This window comes from Kogia breviceps, chromosome 12 (genome assembly GCF_026419965.1).
Source record: "Kogia breviceps isolate mKogBre1 chromosome 12, mKogBre1 haplotype 1, whole genome shotgun sequence".
Taxonomy (NCBI): Eukaryota; Metazoa; Chordata; class Mammalia; order Artiodactyla; family Physeteridae; genus Kogia; species Kogia breviceps.
This window is the reverse complement of record NC_081321.1, coordinates 15,942,968-15,959,496: the sequence shown is the minus strand read 5'-3', so window position 1 is coordinate 15,959,496 and position 16,529 is coordinate 15,942,968. Positions and strand designations below refer to the sequence as shown.

General features: G+C 37.9%; 1 protein-coding gene across 1 annotated transcript in view; it reads left to right on the top strand.

The window, feature by feature from the left end:
• The first annotated feature begins 1,030 nt into the window (after positions 1-1,030).
• Positions 1,031-16,529, top strand: part of SLCO1A2 (solute carrier organic anion transporter family member 1A2) — a 90,561-nt gene continuing 75,062 nt past the window's right edge. The window contains exon 1 of the mRNA XM_067010610.1: positions 1,031-1,272. The gene's annotated coding sequence lies outside the window, so the exon portion shown is untranslated. The remainder of the gene's footprint in view (positions 1,273-16,529) is intronic.

Below are 16,529 nucleotides of genomic sequence, written 5' to 3'. Positions count from 1 at the left end.
TGACAGGAATCTCACCTTCGGAGGCGGAGGAACAGTACGAGTAATATCTGAGAATTACTAAATATTATTTGGGTTGGAAAAAATTTTCTAACTGATCTGGTTGCTAAGTATTCACATACACACACACACTATACGCAATTTACACTTTTAAAAATATACTTATTAAATAGGCCTAGTGAAGGGGAAAGAGTTCCTCTTTATCTTATTATGTTGACTTGCTTATTTTCTTCTTTCCTTAAACTACTTTGCTTATTTTTCTATCCTTAGTACCTAGAATAGTATTCAGCCTAGAATAGGCACTCAACAAATATTTGTTGGAAGAAAGAACTATAATCTCAGCAATTCTTTGTGGTCAGTGCTATGATGATCCCATGGCACAGATGAAAAGACTTAGGCTAATGAACTTGTCCAAGATCGCAGCTCATCAGTGCTGGAGCTGGGTCCAGCTGGTGCTTTTAAGCATTCCAGAGCATTTGTATTATGTCTCCCCGTTTAACATATCAATCCAAACTATGTTCTGCCCTTTATCTCAAATTCCACCTGAATATGACCACCTCAGCACCTGACACAGTCCCTAACATTTCAATTCAGCTAGCAAGTTACTGATAGAATAATCGGTAAATGTTGGTTTTCTCACATCAGTCTACTGTTGAAAAATGTTGGTGGCACCCTGTAGAAATGAATGTTCCTGTCTACAGCAATTCTGTGCTTCCAAGTTTATTCCTGTTTTGATATCATCTTTTCTTACGTTTTCCAGCCACACAGGAAACTGAACTCATGCTCAATGGATTAGCCTCTTACTTTAGTGAATGAGTAAACCAGTAAGTGATTCTTTGACTTACAAAAGACTTGCTAAAGCAAAAACTGAGAAAACTGAAGGTCAGCTAGCTAAGGAACATGAACTCATTAACTGAATTCTCCTGTAGTCTCTGAACATGATGTCTTAGTCAGAGCCCTGGCCATATAAGAGTTAACTATTAAGAAAAAAGAAAACAAGAGAGTAAGGAGGAGCCTCTGGTTCCAACTGACTAATCTTTTCTCTAACCTGTTTTATGCAAGCCTCAGAACCAAAGAAACTTTACCGAAGGATTAAAACTTATGTAAAACAGAGATCCTTTTATTTCCAACTCTGATTCTCTGGAGAGCAAGAAGCTCCAGCTCAAATGTGTGCAGAGCTTTATTCATGTTGGTTACTCAATACGTAATTTTTAAAAATCTGATGATCTTACAGTATAGAGGCCGCAGTGAACGAAGATGATGGTGAATGCTAAGGTAAAAGGAGCTCATTTATTTGGGTTGTTGTGGGTTGCAATTCAGTCACTTCTGCTTGGAAAAAAATATAAGGTAGGCTTAATACTGGGAAATATAAGACTCCTTGGGTTTTCTAATTACCTTGTTTATAATTTCCTGATAGTGACAATTCCATTTAATGCAGGATCGTGTAATAGTAACACTATTGCTTGTTCACAGGTAAGCATGTGGAAATATACTTTGATTTTTTTCTAATATGTAGTTACCAGTGGTTTGGAATATTTGAAGTGAGTCTAAATGGTCCAATGTTTCCTTCCTGCTTTTTCCAAGGTCTGAAAATTCCGCCTTTGTTTATCCAGTTCCTCCAAGTCCATCCTTTAAGTTTTTTTTTTTTTTTTTTTTTTTTGCGGTATGCGGGCCTCTCACTGTTGTGGCCTCTCCCGTTGCGGAGCACAGGCTCCGGACGCGCAGGCCTAGCGGCCATGGCTCACGAGCTTAGTTGCTCCGCGGCATGTGGGATCTTCCCGGACCAGGGCACGAACCCGTGTCTCCTGCATCGGCAGGCGGATTCTCAACCACTGCGCCGCCAGGGAAGCCCCATCCTTCAAGTTTTGATCAAGCCCCATGTTCCGCATATACCTCTCTCCCTCCCCTGAAATCCTAGAGCATTAGAGGTCTATACCACACACACGCACACACACACACGCACACACACACACGCACACACACACACACACGCACACACACACTTCATTGGCATTTTCTTTCAAAATTCAAATATGAGAAAGTTATTTTTTTTAAAGCCACATAACACAAAAGTGTAAAAAGACAAAATCAACTTGGTGCACATCCTTTTACATTTCTTTCTACGCTCATGTAAAAAATATACAGAATGTACATAATTGTATGTATTTATATACATATGCTCCCCACTACTTTTACTCACACGAATAGGATCATCATTATATACATGACTTGACTTGTTGCTGTATTCATTTAAACTGTGTACTCTGGATAGTCCTCTGGGTCAGTATATGTATCTCAATCATTCTTGGCCTATTTTTTTCTTAGAAATATGTCTAGTTCTATAGAATAGATTTCCAAAAGTGAAATCACAGAAACAATATGTACTGCAATTCACAACTCTACCATTTCTCTACCCCATTCCATTGAATGCTAAAATCTTTAAAATTTTGCTAATTTATTCTATGAAAAAAATGAAGGTATTGTGTTGTTTTGAATTGCATTTCCTTGTCTACTAGTGAGACTTAGCATCTTTCACAAAAGCTTTTTATAATTTTTTTTGTCTATTTGCATTTCTTCTTTTATGAACCTCAGCTCGTACCCATGTTTGTCTTTTCTTATCAATCTGTAGAAGTTCTTTTTTTACATTAAAGATATAACCCCCTGCTTCTTATATATATTTCAAACATTTCCTCCATCTTTTTCTCTCTCTCCCTCTTTTAAACCTTATTTATGGTTTTTTTTTTTGCCTTTGTGCCTTTGTGTAATTTGTATTTTGATGAAGTCAAATTTGCAATTTTTTTCCATTATAGTTTCTTAGGTTTTATATACATATATATATATTTTTTGAAGAAGTTTTTCCCAATCCTAACATTTTTCTACTTTAAATAAAATTTATTTTTACATTAAAATCTTTGATCTATTGCTTTTTATATTTTAAACATGATATTTAGAGAGGGCTAGCACTCTATTTTCTTTTCCAATAGAGAGTAAATTATGATATCAATATCATTTGTTAAATAAACTCTATTTTTCTTGAAAAACGATTATTAAAGTGTATATCGAATATTACATTTTCATTTTTACTGGCTGTTGTAATGGACTCAGTTTTGTACCGGTGACCTGTTTGCCTGTTTTTTTTGGCTCATGATGTACTGTTTTAATCAGACTAGTGTTACAGAATGTTTTAGCATCTCCTGTAGCAGGTGTCTACCGTCCTTTTCAATTACAGGGCAGGGCGGGGGCCATCTTTCTCTCAACCTCAAGCCTAGAGAGCATGGCTTTAAGAAGTTTGCTCGAAGTGCTTTATATTTTTCCTCTGCAGTTTGGAGGACACAGGGGACTGGTGTCGGAGTCCTGCTTAAGAAGTTTAAAAGGCAAAAGGCTGTGAGCGGATCAGAAAGAAGAGAGGGCTCCGTTGAAAAAGGACCCAGTCAATGGCGGGTCAACCAGAGCTAGTTTGGGGCTGGCTTAGATCTGGACTGATTGCATTATATGGAGCGTTGATGAGACCTCAGTAGAAAGAGACTAAACTTGTAGGCTGCACATCAAAATTTGAAGGAGAAATTGTGCCTGACTAGTCAGGGGAGGTGCATTTACCCTGCCAAGGACACTGCAGGTGAGAGATGGTAAATGGAGGGTTGGATCGCCCAAGACCCGCGATAGTGGCCATGAGAGAGAGTCCGTTTTAAATATCCGTCCTGGCCGAAGGAGGGCAAGGATGACATTTCCGGGCTCATTAACTCCTCCCATACAAGTTTCAACTCTGCAGGAGACAGAAGCAGAAGTGGGGAGAGAGATGGGTCTGTGGGCACGGGGAGAAGATGGCAGAAGCGGATAGAAAACAGAAACAACCTGGACCTTTCTCCCAACCGCAGCATTTGAACAGGTTGTAGTGGAAGGAAAGAAGCCTGAATTTAAGTGAAGTTCCAAGTGAATAAGAGAGTAATCCGGAACTGAGCCTTTTTATGGGACTGAACATGACCAGAGGGCTTTAAATTTTTGTCTTTTGAAAGTTAATAGAAAGTAGCATGACCTGTCTCAGAGGAAGAGAACTGGCCCAGTGCAATGAAATTTGATAGGCAGTGGAGGGGAGGAGACTAAGGTTACTTTCTGCTATCACCATGTAAATCCCATTTGTTCAAGGCTCTTGCAGTTGCAATCTGTTTCTAATATAAATGTTGTTTGGCAGCACAACGGTGGCTTATTTCAGTTTTAAAGTCTTTTTTTTCAATAGCACCTCCTTTTCAGGAAACGATGGCCTTCTCCTTAGAAAGTCTCCAGGATACTGTTGCTAGCTTTTCTACTTAAATATTTTCTACAGATACTTAGTATCTGCCTTTTAACCTAACATATTTAGCTTTACAGGCATGTCATCAATTCCACAGGATGAAAATAGGTAAGGGCAGGTCAAAGCACAGGAGTCAAATTTGGGCCACTCTATAACAGGAGATTTTTTTAGTAGAATTTATTATTGACAATAAGGATGAGCATAACTTCAGACATGTGTATGGCATTTTAAATCTTCACAATAGCCATTTTTTTTCCTTATAAATCAGGACATAAATAGGATTACATGTCCCGTATTTGAAATGAAGAGAGTAGAAATTGTCTTAGGAATTACTTAGTACAGATACTTAGAGGCAGGATGAGGACAAAATGAAAGTCAAGCTTGACAACTTGAGTTGTTCATTTACTTTGTAAGCAAATAGGCAGCAGGAGCTACCAATGACTGAAACTTACAATATGTCAGGCTCTCAGACTGGCACTTTACATCAATTATATCATTTTTTATTATATGCCAGGTAGAAGTCTAATCTTTTTAGGGCCCAGTGAGAGACTTACAGTATCTCCTATTTAGTTGGTTCTAGGAAGCCTAAGGAGATTTACCTAGATGGTCTCTTGGCAGTTTCTTAAGCTTCAGAGATATTTAGGTCACTTGGATTTCAATGTTAGAATTAATTCAGAGGTGGCAGTAGCAGCATGGGTGTTTCAAATTGTCATCCAAATATACAGTGTAAATGACAGTGCAGGAATAGCATGGGAGAATGTAGACTGGATTCTACATTGGCTTGGTTCACCCACGTTTTTGTCTTACAAATTAGAAATTCTTTGATAGTAATAATCTGTAGTTTCATCTGTTTTATGACAATATAATATAGTGATTGAGTGAGACAGTGTATTTTTATTTGCATTCTAAAATGGAGAAACAACATATGAAACAGGACTATGAAAACCCATAGGAGGCACTTTGTTTTGAAAAAAGTCCTAGTTTCTTTTCCTATCCACTTTCCTATTTTATCTCTGTGTAGGTGAGATTTTGTTTTTCTTCATTGACTAGTGACACTTATGTCATTTCTGGTTTATAAGTTCTGGTGCTTTATGCTGTAAATCTTGTTGTTAAAACCCATGCTAGATGAGGCCAGTTGGTAGGACTACCTGTATGAATTCCGATATTTATTCAGAATAAGTAAATTTAGAAATGTCAGAAATATACACTTGAGTATATCTTTGAATCTGCTATACTACCTTTTGTCATATTTACGTGGCAGAATAAGTTGGTTATATGTGTAAGGAAGAGGGCAGAGGGTAAACTCTATTTGAAGTGTCTGTTTTCCAGTTGGGACTCTGATCATTTGCTAGATTGGATCTTAGCCTGGTAATGTCTCACTGTATCTGGAAATTAACGGTTACATTTGTGGATTTTTTAAGGTTCAATTAAGTTTTAAATATATATTCCTAGAATAGGCTAGAAAGAAATGTGTGTAGGTGGCAATAATACCTAAGCTTTTCTGGGGCAAATTTCCAGATGAAAACGTATAGTAAAATATAACTATTGATTATAACTATTTTTTATATAGGTAAACATTATCTCCAAATGCCTTCCTGTATTATAGATGGGAAAACAATTTACCTCAGATTACTGGTCACAGAGACCAAGCTCATTTTGGGTGGTAAAGCAATGCATTATCCATTTCAGGTGACTTAGCTCCTAAATTCAAAAATACCAAAAGGGCAACATATACTAGAGACATATGAGATTTTAAAGATTTTAAAGAGCCTCAGCACCTCATGTCTTAAGATAACCACATTTAAACATACGTTAGATTGTTGTATTATGGTGTTTACAATGATAAAGTACAAAAGGGTCTTTTCTACGTGTGAATACACTCTAGAAGACCAATCCTACACTTGCAGATTTTAACAGTTGTAGTTATTAGACTTTCCTAAACGTCTTGACCTGGGTTTACTTTTTTCTTATTTTTTTACTCAGAAGTCTTAGAATCAAGGTGAGGCCAAATGTGAAGTAGTGAAGTAGTATAATTTTTTAAACGCCTCGTGCTTTGGTCATGCCATATCTTAGAATTTAATTAATAATAATCACAGCTAATATTTGCTAAATGTGGTAGAGAAAGGTATAATTATATTCTAAATGCTTTTCATAAACTATATATCTATCCTCATATCTCTGCCAAGAATGAGGGACTTGAGGCTAAAAGAAGTTAAGACAGGTATACAGTGTTTTGAAAAAGAGCTGTGATCCTAACAAAGGGTGGTCAGCCTGATTCCCCAAACCCTGCCCTTCCTACTATACCAGTGGCCTTACCATAGTAGTTTTCAGTGTCCTGTTGACTTTTTGCTCTTCAACATCACAACAGGGAATTTTTTAAAAGCTTAATTTTACTTTAATATTATGACATTTGAACACATTTAAACAATCTCTCCTGGTACAGACAGATACTAATCCTAAACTCAAATTCAAATAAAGCTCCAGAAACTGAGTTTGAATTTCTAGGAACTCAAAGGGTTTGGTTCTGTTTCACAGCCTCTTTTATTTTCCGTGTCCTTTCTGCAGCGGGGGTTCTGGAACAAGAGAGTTCCTAAGGATCCAATACTGTCTGAGGTATTGTTTCATTTGTTTCAGAGAAACAAATGGTTTCCATTGTCTTGTTCTTTTCTCTGTTCTGTCCTGCTAGCATTCTCTACCTTGTCGACCCAGGTTAACATTTAAGATTTTTATAACCAAAGTAGAATTGATGCTTTAAATCCTGCTCAGGCCTAGCTGTTTGCAGGCAAATGGTTGCAAATGTATGTAGGTCCCAAAGCCCAAACACAGAAATTGTAAGCTAATCAAGACTCCTTTATGCCTTTTCCCGCTCTGCTCCTTCTCCTTTTTCTTTTCCTTACAGCTCACCTTGCCTCTTCCCTCATCATTTTTCTTTTTTTTTTTTTGTGGTACGCGGGCCTCTCACTGCTGTGGCCTCTCCCGTTGCGGAGCACAGGCTCCGGACGCGCAGGCCCAGCGGCCATGGCCCACGGGTCCAGCCGCTCCGCGGCACGTGGGATCTTCCCGGACCGGGGCACGAACCCGCGTCCCCCACATCGGCAGGCGGATTCTCAACCACTGCGCCACCAGGGAAGCCCCCCTCATCATTTTTCGTGTCTGCAGCTGCCTATCCTGTTCTCCTAGGCCTTTGTTCTCAGCTAGCTGTTAAGCAACTTCTTCTAGGGTAATAGTGACAGTGATAACGATTTCCCTGTCAAGACGGATTTATTTGTCTTTTAATGAGGGACTCTTGAAGTAAAAAGTTTTCAAAATGCAAAAGAATGAATTTCAAATTGTAGAAAGTTTGGGAGGTTAATTTGGGATAGGAGTTCTGCTCCAGACTGGTTGTTTGTTCAAATAATTCATATTTTGAAAGTGGAAGTATGTATTCAATAAAGGAAGTGAATTATCACAAACCAGAAGACACTGTCCCAGTTGTAGCTGGGACCACAGCCTCCTAGACTTCATGCAGGCTCACGCTAATTATTTCATCATTTCAGTACATAGACCCCATGTTCACATGTTTATAGGATAATCAGGGCAGTATATGCCTATGAAAATGAAGAAGAGTTTTTTTCATCTAAAAATCTCCAAATTTTAATTAAGTTAAAACAGTTGTGATAGTTTTTTCTTTGTTAATTGTATGTTGATGTATGGTTGATTTACAATATTGTGTTAGTTTCAGGTGTATGGCAAAGTGATTCAGTTTTATATATATATTTATTGTATAGTTACATATATATATATTTTTCAGATTTTCTTCCATTATAGGTGATTGTAACATATTGAATATATTTCCCTGTACTCTACCATAAATCCTTGGTGCTTAAGAAGAGATTTTTAAAAATTTAAGTCTACAATTTTTTTTAAAATTTATTTATTGAATTTATTTTTATTTTTGGCTGCGTCGTGTCTTCATTGCTGCCCACGGGCTTTCTCTAGTTGCGTCGAGCAGGGGCTACTCTTTGTCATGGTGCGCGGGCTTCTCTTTGCGGTGGCTTCTCTTGTTGCAGAGCATGGGCCCTAGGTGCACGAGCTTCAATAGTTGTGGCGCACAGGCTTCAGTAGTTGTGGCTCACAGGGTCCAGAGCGCAGTTTCAGTAGTTGTGGCTTGCAGGCTTAGTTGCTCCGTGGCATGTGGGATCTTCCCGAACCAGGGCTCAAACCGTGTCCCCTGCATTGGCAGGCGGGTGCTTAACCACTGCGCCTCCAGGGAAGTCCTACAATTTTTTGATAAACTTAATTTTCCTTTTTATAATGCCTGTCCATGATTTCAATTTTAAAAATATTGAATTTATTAATATAAAGTTTGTTATATAGGTGGTAACATTTCCAGCTACTTAAATTCTATCCTTTTAGAAATTTTAGAATTTGCTCTCACTCATAATCTACTTGCAGCACAGGTAAACTCTACCAGATGTGCTGTTTCTGTATTGTCTGCTATTTCCTTTTTAAGATTTGTGTGCCACTTCTTACTGATCATAACTGTTGTTCTAAATAACAAGGAATGTTCCCACAGTGAAGAAAGAGGATGGATTTCTAGAACCTGCATCTTGTATGGTTCTGTCAAATTTTCATAATTCTAGATGCAATTGTGCAGAACAAGTGTCTTGTGTCATTAGTCATTGGAGCAGGAAAGGTAACCAGTGATACAACTCCTATTTAGGATTTGGGTAGATTATTCTCATTATCCTATTTCTGTTTTTGTTTCTTTGAACCTTTCCCTACATCGTTTTGTGCCCACTTGTATTACCCACCTTTATCTCCCCCCCTCCCGCTTTTTAAATCCTTCTGGTTTGCTATTAATAACAAAAGTACCCACTGTGATACCATATCATTCTTTTGTTTGTGTGCAGTTATCATGGCTATAATAGTTACCACTGACTGAACCCCCAAATTGTGCCACGTACTTTGCATATTTCATTCCTAGTCTTTAATACAACCCTACAATTATTATCTTTGTTTTACAAAGGGAATGTAAGAAGTCACACTATCAACTTCATCACTGTGTGATATCAGAACTTTATATTAAAGTTTACTCATTCATTTGCTTGTTCATTATTCATGGAACACACTCATTCAACCAGTATTTATTGAGTACGTGTTATGTGCAAGGATTGGATTTAAATATTGTGGGGATTACAGAAGTAACTCACATACCCTTGTCCTAGATTTCAGGCTAGATGAGGAAATAATACCTGTGCATACATAACCAAAATACAAGGTAAATCTGTAAACTTCTTCAAGGTATGCTCTAAACCCCAGCCACTAAAATAGTATTGAATACCAACGTGAGCTCAATGGACATTTGTTGAGTGAGTGAATGTTTCAATAAACTGATATCAGCAGAGTAATACAGATAAGTCTATGTAAATTCAGAGGAGAGGCTCCTTGGAGACTGTGGCATTTGAACAGAACCTGGGTGTAGACTCCCAGAGGGTGAGGGGAGAATATCAAAAGGTGAGCAAATTCTGTGGGCAATGGTGTGGAGGTGGGCGAGTGTGACGTGTGAAATGTAATCTGAAGTTCTGTGGGAAGGACCTTCATGGACTGGCTACAGGATTTGGGCTTATTCACCTGGCAGAATTTTCATTTAACCATAAAAGAAAATTTTCTTCATTGTATACAAAACAAAGAAATGAGTCTCAATAGAAAAGTCAATATGTTAAGAGGCTGGAATTAACAGATACACACTACCATATACAAAATAGATAACCAACAAGGACCTACTGTATGTCACAGGGAACTCTACTCAATATTTTATAATAACCTGTAAGAGAAAAAAATCTGAAAAAGAATATATATATACAAAATTGAATGCCAGAGCGCCACAACTACTGAGCCTGTGCTCTAGAGCCCGCGTGCCATAACTACTGAAACCCGTGTGCCTAGAGCCCGTGCTCTGCAACAAGAGAAGCCGCAAAAATGAGAAGCCCGTGCACCACAACGAAGAGCAGACCCCGCTCGCCGCAACTAGAGAAAGACTGCACGCAGCAACGAAGACCCAACGCAGCCAAAAAAAAAAAAAAAAAAATTGAATCACTGTGCTGTACACCTGAAACTAACACAACATTACAGATCAACTATACTTCAATTTAAAAAAAAAGTCAATATGAAAATCTCAGCTGGATTTGGGAGAGGGGATAAAAGTAAGCTACAAGTGATCTTTCAGTATTGGAAATTTTTATTAAGGGTATTAATTAGATTTTTCAAACTTTCTTTCAGTTGAAACCTTAAAATACAAAATAAAGTAAGACAAAGCTATCTGATACTGGGTAAAGATTGTTATCCTCAAAAGCAAACAAGTTCTTTATATTCTGAACACATATTTCTTGCACCATTATTCTTTTGCATGACCTGTTTGTCCAGTTCTCAGACAAACTGCTTTGGCAGAGTACTCTACAAAATAAGCCAAAGTGGAAGTAGGGAGAAAAGATTTTTTGTTTGGACATGAAGTAGAGAAATTGCCTGGGCTTTGGAGTCTGATAAACCTCCGTTCCAGTCTTGGAATGACCCTTATTAACTGTGATCTTAGACAAGTCAGCTCATTTTCTTTTACAGATACTATCCTTTATTTTGACAGATGTGGCTTGTTAGGAGAAGGCAAAGAAATCCCTGTCATTCTTTTTTTAAAAAAATACTTATTTATAATATTTATTTATTTATTTGGCTGTGCTGGGTGCTAACTGCGGCGCGCCCGATCTTCATTGCAGCAGGCGGAATCTTCTTTTTGGCATGTGGGCTCTAGTTCCCCGACCAGGGATGGAACCCGGACCCCCCGGAATCGGGAGCATGGAGTCTTAGCCACTGGACCACCAGGGAAGTCCCTGTCATTCTTATCTATTCTTACAGAATGAAATTTTTGTATCAACCCATTTTTTATTCCTTAGTTTCTATTAGTAAATTGTATAACGATACCTGCCTGATGGAGTTTTGTGACGATTAACAATACACTATATATAAAGCGCATGTAGATGGTACTTAGAAAGTAACGACTTTTCCCCCATATGAATTCTGTCCTGATTTCTTGTTTTCCTCACAGTGTTGTGAAAGGAAGATAAGAGGTTTTACAGATGCCTTGGATTGGGGGAAGTGGTATAACATAGTGGCTAAAAGCACAGTTCTCAAAATTAGCGTGTAAATTCCATGAGGATGGGGGATTTTGTCTGTCTGATTTACTGAGGCATCCCCAGCACTTTACAGAGTGTCTGCCATATATTAGGTGCTAAGCAAACATATGGAATGGTGAATAATTGGGTTAATATCTTGGCTCCACCATAGGACTTGGTTTGTATTTGGTACAAACCGAGGCAGGAGAAGGTGAAGTGATTTGCCCAAGGTCTAACAGCCTCAGTTTCTTCATCTGTAAGACAGAGAATAATAATAGTATTTTTACTGAGCCATAATTGGCATATAACTTTAAACTGGCTTCAAATTTCACAACATAATGATTCGATACATGTATATATTAAGAAAGAGGACCACCATAAGTCTAGTTGACATCCATCAGCATACATGGTTACAAATTATTTACTTGTGTTGAGATCTTTTAAAGTCTACTCTCTTATCAACTTTCAAATATACAATACATTATTATTAACTATAGTTAATCACATCCCCAAGGTTTACTTTATAATTGGAAATAACAGTATTCATTTCACAGGGTTTTATGAGGAGTAAATACATGTGAATGAGTTTAAAATAGCATCTGACACACAGTGAGCCTGCCATAAATGAAGGTCTAAATGGGGAGGCAGTGGGGCTTAGCAATTAATGGGTACCAGTTAAATCCTACCAAGTAGGAGCTGAGATAGATAAACAGATAGGGACATTCAGAGGTAGGGTAGAGTCTCTGTTATTCAAAAAAACATATTAACTGCTCCCTCAAGCACCTTTCTGACCTCTACAGTGGGCAGGTACCGCCCCCTTACAAAGTGTGATCCAATGCCACGTCAGGGGGAGAAAGTGGAAGCTTCCTCTACAAGGAAAAAGGAAGGAAACAGCATTTATTGCAGGGCAGATTTGCAGCCAGAGTCTTAGCTATTTTCATCCCTGACACGATCTCATTTCATCCTCACTGCCTATCTCTGAGTTATTCATTATTCTTATCATGTCACACATGAGGAGACAGAGGTTCAGAGTAGTCACCTAAGTCTATGTGACTCTGGGCTACACAGTCCTCCTACCACATGGCACCAATGAGGATACACCTTCATTAGCTGTCCCATACTTCCCCCGAGGGGCTTTGCTGTGGAACAAATGCAAATCTCCCATCTTGGGCTGCACGGTGAACCGCAGCAAAATGGTGGTTCCCTCCTCTGAGAAAGAGAAGGATTTTCTACCCATGTCCCAGGAGAAATGTATATATCTTATCTTTTCTAAGACATAAAAAAGACTTCAGATCAATAATACTACATCAAAACTCAAATCTCTGGTCCATACTGTTGTTCATTTTTTTTCACTTCATAAGCATTTCTACACTGTCATCATGAAGAAATAGGAGGTTTGAAATTATCAGAGATGCTATTGATACCACCTATACAATGAAGAAGAGGTGAAGAATTGGATTGCAATTTTTAAAGAAGCTCCCGTTGTTTACTTCAACCCAGCACCGGTGTATTTCATGTCATTAGTAGACGCCCAGAAGTAGAATGGGCCTTGGAAGCACCATGAACTTTTCCACCAGATTGTCTTTCTCAGTGATTTCTTTAGCAGCCAAAAAAAAAAACCAGTCACTGTATTGTAAAGGATTCCTCCCTAGGTATAACAAGAAAAACATTAGCTGCTATATGCTATATGACTAGCTGTCACAGCATAATTTAATTTTCTAAGAAATTACTGAGTGTTGTCCTAATTCCAGACAATATAAAGTGTGACAATTTTTATAACCTTAAGGATACTAATTGCAAGCCAAATGATATAGCTATTTTAACTTATTCACATGTAGCCTCACAGAAAAACATCTGGCTGTTAATATGTAAACTCTAAGCTCCTGTTTGGCTCCTAAATTTATAAACCTACTCAGCACGAATACTTAATCCATTTCTCTCAGGACTGCCCAGAATTCTCAAGTTTGATTGTCATGTCTGAGCATCATAGATAAATTTCTAATGTGTTCTGTGTCTTTATTTCTTCTGTTGGAAATTCCACAGAACTCTGACTCACTGTGTTCCTCGATATCTCAATGTGCACTATTAATAAATGTTTCAAAGCAGAGACTTTTCAGTCAGTGGAAATACTGTACAAATAATGTAGGTTAAAGAGCAGCGTGGAGATGAATGGCCAATGCATATTACTATGTTTTCACAAAAATGATCAAAAATTTAAAATTTCCAAAGTTTTCGCAATAGGCAGAGATTTGAATTTTGTTTAGGAAATTTGTTCATGAATGAAATGTATGTTATAGATCAATAATAAGGGTGAAGGAACATATGCTAGCATATGTAATTTTTCAAATGAAAGAGCACTTTTCTTTCAATAAATTGAGAAACATGACTATTTGCTCCTGTCCCACTCCACCAATGAAGATACATTCCATAGCAATTTATCAATTATTTTTAGTTACGTGGTAAAACACCCCTGGGATAAAATGATAGTACTTGCTTCTTCCATAAGCTGTATGATATGTTTAGAAAGCACAATTGTGTAACCCAGGGGTCCCCAAACCCCGCAACCCGGGCCGCACAGCAGGAAGTGAGCGGCAGGCAAGTGCGCAAAGCTTTACCTGCTGCTCCCCATCGCTCCGCATCGCTCCCATTACCGCCTTAACCATTCCACCCACCGACTCCATGGAAAAATCGTCTTCCACGAGACCGGTCCCTGGTGCCAGAAAGGTTGGGGATGGCTGGCTGAATCCATTGTCAACCAAAAGATGCTGGTGCTAAATAAATACCAAGTTATTTTCAGAAGATAAGAGCAGTTAAGCTCTATGCCAGCACAATATCAAGGACAGAAGATGGAAAATGCCCAAGTAGCCTAACTTTCTCCAGAATGTGTAGATAGGCTTAATCTTCTTGATTGTGAAGTAGGAAACTTGTGAAATGGAGAATGACTAAGTTTCAGTCTCCGCCCTTAGTTAGGAATCTAGCAATGCTTAAGAGAAATGTGTCAGTCACACAAAATAATACAGCAATCATATCACATTATAATAGAGTATTTTCATATGAATAAAATAGTAATAATATGATAGTTAAATATCAGATTCCTTTTGAATCTAAAAGATATCTTCAAAGTGTGGTTAGAGCTCAGTGGGTGGAGAAATCATATTCAGTAGGGCAATGATGAAAGATTCTTGACTTTGTCATTGAAAGATTTCAAAAGGCTGCACTGGGGGACATTCGTTCAATTTGGAGGGAACGAAGGGAAGAGTCAGAGCCTGGAAAACAAGAGAAAATGTGATGATATCAGTTAAACAGAAACAACCAAAAAACGAGTTTGGCAGAGTGTATGTATAAGAAATGAAATGATGTGGGGTAAAGCTGGAAAAGAGGATAGGGGTTACTTTATGGAGGGACTTGACTGATAGGTTAAAAAAAATTGGTGTATTTTTGTAGATAATAACACGCCTTTGAAAATTTTTGCATAGAACAACTGATATAATAAGAAATGTGCATTTGGAAACTTATTCTGGTATCGATGTATAGAATGGCAGTAACTATTGGAGGTGGAAAACGATTTCAGCAGCCTGTTTCAGGGATCCTGGCTTGCACAAAGAAGGCTGGAGCTACATTACTGCAATGGGAGAAGAAAGAAGAGACATATCCTAGTAGCAAGGACATAGAGTACACATGTCCCGGTAACTAATTGGAATGTGGGAAGCAAGGAATTTGAGCGATCGGTGATAATTTCAAGATATCAAGGCTGAATTACTGTGGAAGAATGGTTACGCTTCTATTAGATATAATAGAGTCAGGAGGAGAAGTAGGGTCATTAGGTAGGATGAAAGTTTGACTTTGGTTATGTTGTTTTGGTAGGCTGTAGATAAAAAGTCACAAAAGTTTATTTCTTGGTCACACTCCACGTCCAAGACAGATCAGTAGGAGAGTTCTTCTCCATGAAGTCACTCAGGGCCCCAGCCAGAGGGAAGCCTCACCAGCAACAGCTGCAGCAGAGTAGAGAAAGATTGAAATTTTTCACATAGGTTTTTTAACCTATTGTGTCAACCTAGATGTGACACACATCATTTCTGCTAATATTTCATTGGCCAGAATGAGCCACATAGCACCACCTGAATGCAAGAGTCTGAGAACTATACTCCCTTGTATGCTTGGGAAGGAGAGGATGTCGGTGAGCAGTAATAATGTCTATTACAGATGCACTGAGTATAAGGAAGATGGATTTTTCCATAGTTTTGGGTAGTGTGTATGTGAAAGGGAAAATAATGGGTAGAAAAAGAATACTTTCTCCTACATTATATGAAAAACTCTCCCTGCACTCAGCCAAAGGAGCTTTAGACTCACAGGCTTTTCTACTGTTAACCAAAAGGTGTTATTTCATCTCAGCATAATATTACCAGGTAATGATATTCAGGCTTCAGAAAAGTAAGAGGCTTATTGCAGAATGTCCTCTCACAATGCTTAAAGAGAATTTCTAGAAGTTCTAAATGCAGTATTAATAAATAAATTCTTTGTTCTGACTCTGTTTTGCAACATGATCGATATAAGAAGCATTTTTATTTCTAAATCTTCAATAAAATATAATTTGTAGCATGGACATAAGTATTTGGAAGGTTACTCAAGAGTACTTATGATTTCATGCACCACAGGCACAATGAGAAGAGTTGGGATAAACTTAGTCACCAAAACTTACTGTTTATATTTGAAGTTACATCAATAAAGAAAAACTAATCATTATTTTCACAAGCTATTTAATTATGAGGAGCCAGGAGAAGTATTTGGTGCATAAGGCATTCCCAACCTTTATATATTTAGATTCCTACTGGCCTATGCATATCAACTAAGGAAACAATGCTGAATTTGTTCAAATGTTTCACCTTGATAATAAATGTAATGAGTAAACTTTAGAATAACATCTACTCTTAACGTCTATTGTATCAATGTAATAACCTCTTTCCTTCTCAAAAGTCTCCTGGTTGGAATAAGTGACAATAGTAACCCTAACTCTATCCAACTCCTTACCACCAGAGGTCATTAGGTTACGATACATTAATTCTTCTTGTTTTATATCTGGGAATTGTGTACGGCTGTAT